Raw genomic sequence first — 11,546 nt, forward strand, 5'->3', positions numbered from 1 at the left:
CGAATAATGAAGAAAAATAATTTACTAACTCATTTTCAATTCTTTAGTAAAGGTACTAATGATATACTAACCAAAAAATAGTTGGTGAATTTACCAACGGAAATTTCAGGGCGATGTTTCAAAATTTTGTAACATCTTTGGGTGTTTACCAACTGATTTTTGGTTGGTAAGTTTACCAACAAATTAAAATCAGTTGGTAATATTTACCGACGAGCCTTTTAGCAACGGATTAATATAAGTTGGCATTTGATTGGTTACTCAATTTGCCAACCAATTTGATCAATTTACCAACGAATTTTTTTGTTGATAATTGGGGTTCCTTTTGTAGTGAATTATATCTTCCCTTAGAGAGGAATCATGATCATGAGGAACATATATAGGATCAGCTGGACAGTATTGAGTGGAACATAAAGGAGCAGAAAATACAGGAGGAAATGAATTAGACAAGTGTTTGAAGGGAAATACATCTTCCTTAAACACGAGATCTCGACTAGTAGTAAATGTTTTTTTCCTGAAGGAGATACATCTTGTAGCCTTTTTGAGTTTAGGAGTAACCAAGGAAAACAGCTGGAACAACCCTAGGTACAAATTTACCAGACAACCAAAGACTTTCAAGTGAGATAAATCTGGTGAGTTCTTAGAGAGAACCTCAACTGGTACTTTACCATGAAGAATATGAAAGGGCAACCTGTTGATCAAGTATACTGCAGTAGCCACACAATCCCTCCAAAACCTGAGAGGAACACTGGCCTGAAATCTGATGGCTCGAGCAGTGTCTAAAATGTACCTATGTCTTCTCTCAACAATTCCATTTTGTTGAGGAGTATAGACACATGAACTATGATGCAATATCCCTATGGATCTGAGTAAGCTGGAAACTTAAGAGTTAAAAAACTCACAACCATTGTCAGTTCTCAAAATCTTAATGACTGCAGAATGGACATTTTTTATCATTAGCAAGAAATCAGTCAAGGCAACAATAACCTCTGGCTTGGAATTTAACAGAAATATCCAGGTATACCTAGAATAATCATCCACCAAGGTTAAAAAATACTTCTTCCCATCATAAGTAGGTACCCTATAGGGACCCCATACATCACCATGAATAATATGAAAGCAAGCATCAAACTGTGAAGTACTCAGAGGAAAAGTAATTATTGTTTGCTTAGCCAAAGGGCACACACTATAATGTTTGTGATCAAAGTTTACATTGTCAACATAGCAATTCAAATTCTTCAACTTCTTCAAAGTATTAAGGGAGCATGGCCCAATCTTTTATGCCATAGATCTATGCCTATATTATTTTTAGACTTCTCTACTAAGAAATGACACCTAGTCTTGATGCATTAAGGCTTGACATGTCCTGCATTCAGGCATGGAGAATTCACTGCATGCAAACCTTGGACATGTTTACCAGTCCCCTTCACCCTTCCACTGAAGAGATCCTAAAAAGTACAAAAATCAGGATAGAAATGGACTGAGCAGTTCAATTCCTTGGTAAGTTTTGACACAGATAGCAAGTTATGTTGAACCTCGGGTATATACATCACATGATGTATGTCGTGTCTTCCCAAAACTGTAGAGGAACCTAAGTGACTCACTTTAGCTGTGTTTCCAGTAGGTAGCATACCATTACCTTTGCCTGTATTAAGAAGAGATCTAGTGTTGGATAGTAGACTATGATCACTAACCATATGATTGGTTGATCCTGTGTCTACTATCCATTGGTTAGAGGGATTAACCATACCTGCAGATAGAGCAGTACCACTAGTCTTACTATTTTGTCCAAACATATGCATAATTTGATTGTATTACTCAGGAGTAAAGTGTGGAGCACTAGGATGAGAGATCTGAGAAGATCTAGACTGTTGTACATAAGCACCTGTAGGTTTGGAGGAAGTTACACCCAATGCATTACCAGAGATATATCTGACAGCATTTCCATATCCTGATGATGAAACTGAGTGTGAGTTAAACTTCTTCCTTGAGTTTTGTCTAAAATCTGGAGGATATCCATGCAGCTGGTAGTATCGATCGCTAGTATGACCAATGTAGTGACAATAATCACACTATAGATGACTATTTTTTCTGTGTTTAGAGCTAGAGCTTGAGGTCTTGCCTGAGTTGCCTGACCTAGAGTCAGAGCTTGAACATGTGTAGTAGCCAGACCTCGTGTGCCCAGTATGCCCATGACTAGAAGTTGGCCTAAATTGCACCCTTCATTCTCCGGAATTAGGCTTAAAATTTCCTTTGCTCGTATAAAAAGTATCTCCTTCATTAATATCAAGGTTTTGTACTGATTTTCCAAGAGACCTTTGGCTCTCCTCTGAGATCACCATAGAATAAGCTTGATTGATAGAGGGAGTATGAATCATCATAAGAATTTGACTCCTACTGGGGAATATGACTCATTTAGATCAGCGAGAAACTGAAGTAAATGTTGATAATCAATATGTTGCATGTAATTCCTAGATTCAGGACAGTTACAACTTGTGCAAGGCATTATGGCGTCGAATTCATCCCAGCATTCACACAGTCTAGAGAAGTAATTGGAAACAGTGAGTGTACCTTGTGACATAGAGTGAATCTCCTTGTGCAAAAAATGAATTCGAGATCCATTAACCTTATCGAACCTTTTCTTTAGATCAATCCAAACATTTGATGCATTTGAGGCATAAATCACGCTGCTCAAGAGCTCTTTCATGATTGAATTGATGATCCATGAGAGAACAATGGCATTACACTTCTCCCATAGATCATGAAGAGATGAAGGAAATGTGTCTCTGGTATGCTTCCCATCAACAAACCAAGCTTACTTTTTCCCAGTAAAGCAACACGCATAGATCTACTCCAGATGGCATAATTTTCAGGACCAGTTAGCTAAATTGAAACCAAAGAGCTACCTGAGGTATCTGATGGATGCAGATACATGGGATGATCAATCTTGATTGAATGGGGTGGGACAACTGCTGCATCACTGGACTCATCAATCACCATGGATTACAGATCGAAGCTCTAAAAGAAACAGTAATAAGCAAATCAACAAAAAATCACTTCAAAGTTGAACAACCACAAGCTGAATAACCACAAATTGATGAACTCCTGCTCGAACACTTTAGCTATGATACCATGTAAACTTATGGAGTAATCACCATCGAGAAGATGCAAAAGGATCATGAAGAAGATACAGAAAGAATTATGAAAGAAGGAGAACTCATTCTCATTAAGTTGAAAGCATCTAAAAAAGCATATTTACATTGGTATGTCTGTATAAAGGAAAAAGTTACTGTGCTAACTAACTCTAACAACTTTCTAACCTTCTAACTGCTTCTAGAATAGTTATCTTGAGAACTGCTCTAATCCTAGCTGTCATAAGTCTAACCAACACCATTTAAAATTATCAGACAAAAGATCGTGCATTTTTTTCTCTCATTAATGGCTATGGACCCAACAATCACCACTACCAATTTAAGAGCAATACAGTTAAAAATGACTTATTTTAAAAATACTTTTTAAAATGACTTTTCAAAAAGTATTTGGAAAAAATAATAATTTGTGTTTAGATAATACATTTGAAAATATTTTTCATAAGCAAATATATTTGCCTCATCTTTTTAAAAAAAGTGCTTTTAAAAGTCAAATTACGAAAAAATAATAATTATTAATGTACTTTTAATATTAAGATTATTCTATAAAGAGAAACTACTTTAAATATCTATTATAAAAAAATAATTAAACTTTTATTTTTTTAAAATTAAAATGTACATAATTAAATTTTCAATCAATTTTATACCTTTTTAAGAGGGTTGAAATCTTTAATTGTTATTTTATTTCTCTTTTTTCTAACCTTACAAAACAAAATTATTATCTTTTTTCCTAATTCTGAAAAATTAAACATAAAATAATATCTAAAATATAAAATAATAATATATAAACGTAAAATCAAATATAAATGTATTATAAAAAAGAAATTAAATGAAATTTAATCAAATTTATGGGATATGTTAATTAATTAATAAGAGTATATTGGTAAATATGTATATATGGAAGAAATGTTTTAGTCTTGAGAAAAATATTTTTGTTTCTGCCTGCTTTTTTTAAAAAGCAGATATTTTTAACTTCTTTCCAACGACATAAAAACTATTTTTGCTTCTATTTAAAAGCATTTAACTTTTTCCCAACCGCAAAATATCTATTTTTGCTTTTATTTAAAAGCACTTTTACTGCTTTATCAAATACATAAATTTTCAGTAAAAATATTATTTTCTCAAAATAAGTATTTCTAGTCTTCCAACAATACTATCAAACAGGTTCTAAATCTTTATAAACAGACTTATGTCTGTGTGAAGTAGTAACTTGAACAAAATTTCGTTAAGTAATTCACTTCTCTTAATTTCTACTAGTGTTATAAAACCTTAAGCATATTATTACGTGTTTAGTTTCTCTATTCCAAACACTACGAAAGCATTTTTGAAAAATGGATGGATTTGATGGTGAGGCGAAGATTACAAGTCGGAGTGAAAAATCACCATCCAACTGTATGGGAAGATCATTTTCTTGCCTATGCTCATCTCTCGGTAAATTCGAATGCCAAGTCATGTTTTCATAATTTAAATTTTATGTATCGATTGAGTAAAAATTTTCAAAAGTGCTTTTGGAGAAAGTTTTGTTTTCAACTTTTGAAAAAAAGTTTTACTACAACTCAACAATTACTTTTGCATTTTTTTTTCCTAAAAACACAATAGACCACTAACATTTTTGCTCTTGACGATAAGAGTTGGGACTTGTCAAATATAATGATCACCCTAAATAGTCATCGTTTGCAACAAATTTTAAAGTAACAGAAAATAAATTTCAATCACAAATAAAATATGAAGAAACATAACTTTATTGATAAATAGTGCGGGTACAATTTTTTTCCTTAATTCCTTGATTCTTCTCTCGTCAGAAATTTATGTATTTCTCAAATTAGAATGATTTGAATTTGATCTTTTTATGAATATTTGAGATGCCTTTTAAGGGAATATCCTTTATATAAGCATGAACTAGGATTTAGGGTTGAGTAGCCTCCAAAAATCCTAATTGGATTGAACACACCTTATAGAATCCCAACTCGAATTGAGCATATCTTGTAGAGTCCCACAAATTTCATTGTCTACCGTCACCACCAATATTTTTGCTCTTGATGATGATAGTGGTCAAATTTCATGTGCACCTAACTAATTTAAATCTTTATAAATAGGCTTATGTCTGTGTGAAGTAGTAACTTAAACAAAAACTTCTTTATGTAATTCAGTTCTCTTACTTTCCACTACTGTTATCAAACCTTAATTAAGCATATTATTACGTCTTTAGTTTCTCTACTCCAAACTCTACAAAAACTAAGTTGAAAAAATGGATGGATTTGGTAGCGAGAGGGAAATTACATGTCAGAGTGACAATCATCATTCTACTATTTGGGGAAACTATTTTCTTGTCTATGTTAATCTCTCAGTAAATTTGAATACCTAGTGTATTCACGTTTTAATTTAAGTTTAAATTTTATGTATCGACTGAGTAAAATTTTTGATGATGGGAGTTGGGACTTATCAAATTTTACGTACAACCATTCTAAATATTCATCACTAACATAATTACCGTTGATGATGGGACTTTGTACGGGCATTTTAAATATTCATCACTAACATATTTACTGTTGATGATGGGAGTTGAGACTTATCAAATTTCTTGGCCACCTTAAATATTCACCACTAGCATTTTTGCTCTTGACGATAAGAATTGGGACTTGTCAAATATAATGGCCACCCTAAATAGTCACGGCTGATAACAAATTTTAAAGTGATAAAAAATAAATTGCAATTATAAATAAAGTATGAAGAAACATAACTTTATTGATAAATAGTGCAAGTTCAGTTTTGTTCCTCTTTTGATTCGAGGGTCGTTTGTGTCGTATTTCTCAAATTAGGATGATTTAAATTTAATTTTTTTTATGAATATTTCATGAAAATTTGTAAGATATTCGAGATGTCTTTTAAGGGAATATAGTACCCTTTATAAATTCGAATTGAACACATCTTATAGAATCCCACAAAATTTCAATATCTACCGTCATCACTAACATTTTTACTCTTGATGATGATAGTAGTCAAATTTCATGTGCACCCTAACTAATTTACCGGTTGCCAATTTTCAACATAGCAGATTTATTTTGAAAATAATTTGGGCACATTTTAAAATTATCAGACGAAAGATGGTGCATTTTTCTTTCTCATTAATGGGTATAGACCCCACAATCACCCCTACCAATTTAAGAGCATTATCGTTAAAAATGACTTATTATTAGAATTATCTTTTTTAAAATGACTTTTTAGAAAAGTGTTTTTGAATAATAATAATTTGTGTTTGGTTAATATATTTGAAAAGTGTTTTTTAATAGGCAAAATGTGTTTGACTGATCTTTTTGTAAAAGTGTTTTTTGATAGTCAACTTACTAAAAAAAATAATTATTAATGTACCTTTAATATTAAGATTATTTTATAGAGAAAAACTATTTTAAATATCTATTATAAAAAAGTTAATTAAATTTTTATTTTTATTAAATTAAAATGTACATTTTAAATTATCAATCAATATTAAACCTTTTTTATGAGGGTTTTTTTTGGGGGCAAATTTACCACTAGACAAAGTGTCTAGCGGCCTTTTATTAGAAATAAAAATCTCAATAGGGATAAGTACAAGCAAGAGGGGCTAGGTCTTACCTTACTAATCCTAATGCGGTAACAAACCTCTACTAACTAACAAGCATGAAGAAAATACGAGCTAGAGAGAACTAGGTATTTTGTGATCACCACAGAGTTTGTAATACACTCTATTATACTCCCTCCGTTTCAAAAAGAATGACCTCCTTTAATTTCCTTTTTAGTCTGTTTTAAAAAAATGACCTCTTTCTTTTTTTGGTAACATTTAAATTTCAGTTTTCCACGTGGCATGTTTAAGGCCACAAGATTAAAGGACAATTTTGTACGTTTGACATAACATTAATTTATTAGGACCACATGATTCAAAGGTCTTTTTTATTTTCTTAAACTCCGTGTCAAGTCAAACTAGATCATTATTTGTGAAACGGAGGAAGTACCTTTTTTATGAGGGTTAAAATCTTTGATTGTTATTGTTCTCTCTTTTTTCTAACCTTACAAAAATATTGTTATTATCTTCTTTTTCTAATTCTGTAAAATTATACATAAAATAATATGTAAAATATAAAATAATAATATATAAACGTAAAATAAAAAATAAAATTCACTATAAAAAGTAAATTTCTTAAATGAAATTTAACCAAACTTATGAGATATGTTAATTAATAAGAATACATTGGTAAATATGTATATATGAAAGGAATATTTTAGACTTCAGAAAAATAAGTTTTTGCTTTTTTTTAAGAAGCAGATATTTTTAACTTCTTCCTAACAACAGAAAAACTGTTACTACTTCTATTTAAAAGCATTTTTACTAATTGCCAAATACATGATTTTTCAATAAAAGTTTTATTTTCTCAAAATAAGTATTTCTGGTCTCCCAACAGCAATGTCAAACAGGCTCTAAATCTTTATAAATAGACATATGTTTTCATGGTCTAATTTGAGTTTAAATTTTATGTGTAGAGTAAAAATTCTCAAAAGTGCTTTTGGAGAAAGTAATGTTAAGAAGTTTTGCTACAACTCAAAAATAATTATTGTATTTTTTTCCTGAAAGCACAATAGATTTGAAAAAGGCTCAATAAAGCAAAACATAAGTAGGAAAAAATATGTTATATGAGTTAAAATTAATCTTGTCTTTCGCCCCGCTCCTTTTAGTCATCCTTTTCACATTTTTACTTTTAATATTCGAACCCCTGAATGAAAACCATGTGTGCGTCACTGTATATATACATACTAATGCATATAATATACATATTTATATATATATAATATACATACATACATATACATATACACAACATACACATACCATATACAATCAAATGTATATTTTAGAGGTTATATTAAAATAAGATCTGTATTTAGATAATTTTTTCAAATCACCGTATGATATATATTAGTAATCCGAGTCCAAATCAATCAAAGGAACAATTTCATCGGAGCTTGAAAGGGATCATCCAAGACCATGTTTAGTCCTATCATCGGATTCACCACTAATATTTTTGCTCTTGACGATAAGTGTTGGGACTTGTCAAATATAATGGCCATCCTAAATAGTCACTGTTTGCAATAAATTTTAAAGTGATAGAAAATAAATTGTAATAACAAATAAAATATGAAGAAATATAATTTTATTGATAGATAGTGCGGGTTCAATTCTGTTCTTCCCTTGATTCGAGGGTCATTTGTGGCGTATTTCTCAAACTAGGATGATTTAAATTTGATCTTTTTATGAATATTCTATGAATTTGTGGAATATTCGAGTACCCTTTATATAGGCATGAACCAGGGTTTAGGGTTGAATAGTATCCAAAAATCCTAATTGGAATTGAACACACCATGCAAAATAGTGGCGGAGCCACCTTACATTCAGGGGTTCATCCGAACCCCCCTTTGGTAGAAAATTATATTATTTGTACATGGTTAAAATAATTTTTTAGGTGTATATAGCAAAAGTCGAACCCCCTTCGGCTAATTCGTGTGTCTATTTTTTCAGATTTTATAAACTCCCTTCTTGAAAATCCTAGCTCCGTCACTTTGTAGAATCTCAACTCAAATTGAACACATCTGGTAAACCCACAAAATTTCAATGTCCACAGTCACCACTAAAATTTTTGCTCTTGATGATGAGAGTAGTAGAATTTCATGTGCACCCTAACTAAATTAAATCTTTATAAATAGGCTTATGTCTGTGTGAAGTAGTAACTTAAAAAAAACTTCTTTATGTAATTCACTTCTCTTACTTTCTACTACTGTTATGAAACCTTAATTAAGCATATTATTACGTCTTTAGTTTCTCTACTCCAAACTCTACAAAAACTAAGTTAGAAAAAATGGATGGATTTGGTGGTGAGAGCGAAATTACACGTCGGAGTCATGACAATCATCATCCTACTTTTTGAGGAGACCATTTTCTTGCCTATGCTAATCTCTCGGTAAATTTGATCAATGCCTAGTGTGTCCATGTTTTAGTTTGATTTTATATTTTATGTGTCGCTGAGTAAAAGAAAAAAAAAATTACACTTTCAAGTTACTAGAAATTATTTACGGGTAAGACCTTTTAAAATATGGGATTTGTTAAGTTATCTTCGAGAACATATAAAAATAAATATGACCTAATGTATTCCCCTACAGCCTTAAAATTCTTAATATTTTTAACATGTGTTCAGTACTGTCGATAATATAAAAAATTGAATGCTTTTGTTTTCAGTTGAAATACTCTTGATCCATATTCTGTTTGCAAATACTTATTGAAGCACAAATATATATATATATATATACAAAGTTATTTATTTACGCGTATAGGGAGACAATGAATGGGAAGAGAAGGAACACAAGGATCTAAAAGAAGTGAGAAAAATGCTAGTGATTTCTCCTTCCAAATCTTTGCAAAAGCTTGGACTTATAAACACAATCCAATTGCTTGGAGTGGCATACCATTTTGAACATGAGATTGAGTAATCATTGAGTGAAATCTATAATGGTTATGAAGAATGGATTGGTGAAAGTCATGACCTTCATGTTGTTGCTCTAAGCTTTCGATTATTTAGGCAACAAAGTTACTATGTCTCATCTGGTAAGTAATACGTCATCCCATCCAAAGGACAATAGTTTAAGAGCCCATTTGAACATGTTTTAGATCATAACTTTGAATCATTCATTAGAATTTAGATATTTTAGCAAATGCTTTTTTCAATTTAACTTTAAAACCAAATAATACATTAGCAAATGCTTATTCAATTTCAATTTGAAAAATATTACAAAATAATAATATTTTCTAGTTTATTAGGAAAGAGAGTTTTATTGTTATTTAGAAAAAAAAACTAATGATGGTATACAATAATATATCATCAATTCAAAATATATACGAGATTATAAATTAAAATCTTCAAATTTGAGTCTCAAATCCTATGATCAAACTCCTACTAATTAATTCTGAAGAATTTACTTTAACTTTTTATTTTATCCTCAATGAGAAAGCCATGCAAGTATTATGAAATATTTAAAATTATAAGTTTCAAAATATTATAACCATACATATATTATGATATATTTATAGACACAAAATTTAAAAAAATTTCTTCTTTTATTAAACTAAATATCTTTTCAACATTTGTTAGAGTAGCGCTTACAAGATTTGTTCCATTTAATAATGTGTAAGTAAGAATTTTATTAATGACTCCACCTAATGCGTATACAATATATGGATATATTAAAAGGAATATGTATTTCTAGAAATAAATCGACGATATAATTTTCTTATTCACTACTATCATCGGTAGATAAAAGTTAATCTCTTTTATATATACAATAGGTGGAACATCAACGTTGCAGAAAAGCTAACGCCATATATGAAACTCTTTTACACTGCTCTCCTAGATTTTTACAATGAAGTGGAGAAAGAGTTGGCAAAGGAGAACAAGTCATTTCGAGTCAACTTTGCTATTAGTGAGGTAATTATGTGATAGATATTAATTATTACTCCTAATAATCCAACAAATAAATTAAGGAGTTTTTAGTAGGGAAGAAAGGGGTTATGAAAATGTTTTGCACGTTAGAGTTGATGCTTTTTTTCAAAAAAAGTGTCCTAACCAAATGCTTGGCAATCATTGATTGAGCTTATTTATGATTTCGTGCTGAACCCGGTAAACGAATAAATAGGTGGTCTTTCTAGAAATGTTAAACAAAACAACTGTACGACCAATCTTTTTTTTCCAGAATCGTTTAAAACCCCCAAACTCCTCATCCTGACTCCACTTATGCAGCTTTGTGCCATTTACCAACACGGTTTGTGGTGCACTGTTGAGAGTGTTTCACCCTTAACCAGAGGTCTCGGGTTCGAGCTCTGGGTATGGAGAAAATCCTGTTGGGAGCGCCACCCCCGAATGGGCCCTGCAAAGCGCGATCCGGATTTAGTTGGAGCTCCAATGTGGACTCCGGACACCGGGTGGGAAACCAAAAAAAGCTATGTCCCATTTTATGAGTCATTCATTTATAAAGAGAGAGAATAATTAATAAATTAATTTCAGATGAAAAAGTTGGTGAGGGCTTATTTAAAAAATAATTACTGATTTTAGCGATACTTTTTTATTTATTACTGTTTATAGCAATACTATGATAAATCTGACATATGTATTAAAAGTGAATATTAATATTATTTTTTATATTTTTATTTCTCTTGCAATCTCGGCTCTTGTGTACTTGTTAGTCTAATGGTTGTTGCTCATGTGATAGAGAGAAATAGAAAGAGGAGATGTAGCTTCTGGTATTGAATGTTACATGAATGAATATGATGCCACAAAGGAAGAAGCTTACATGGAGATAAGGAAAATAATAGAGAATAATTGA

The 11,546-nt window shown here is 31.0% G+C and overlaps 1 pseudogene; it reads left to right on the forward strand.

Moving 5' to 3' along the window:
* The window catches only part of LOC125810471 (sesquiterpene synthase 15b-like), a 47,979-nt pseudogene extending 36,433 nt beyond the window's left edge, over window positions 1-11,546 (forward strand).

This window comes from Solanum verrucosum, unplaced genomic scaffold (genome assembly GCF_900185275.1).
Source record: "Solanum verrucosum unplaced genomic scaffold, falcon-dt-bn FXZP01000118.1, whole genome shotgun sequence".
Lineage (NCBI taxonomy): Eukaryota > Viridiplantae > Streptophyta > Magnoliopsida > Solanales > Solanaceae > Solanum > Solanum verrucosum.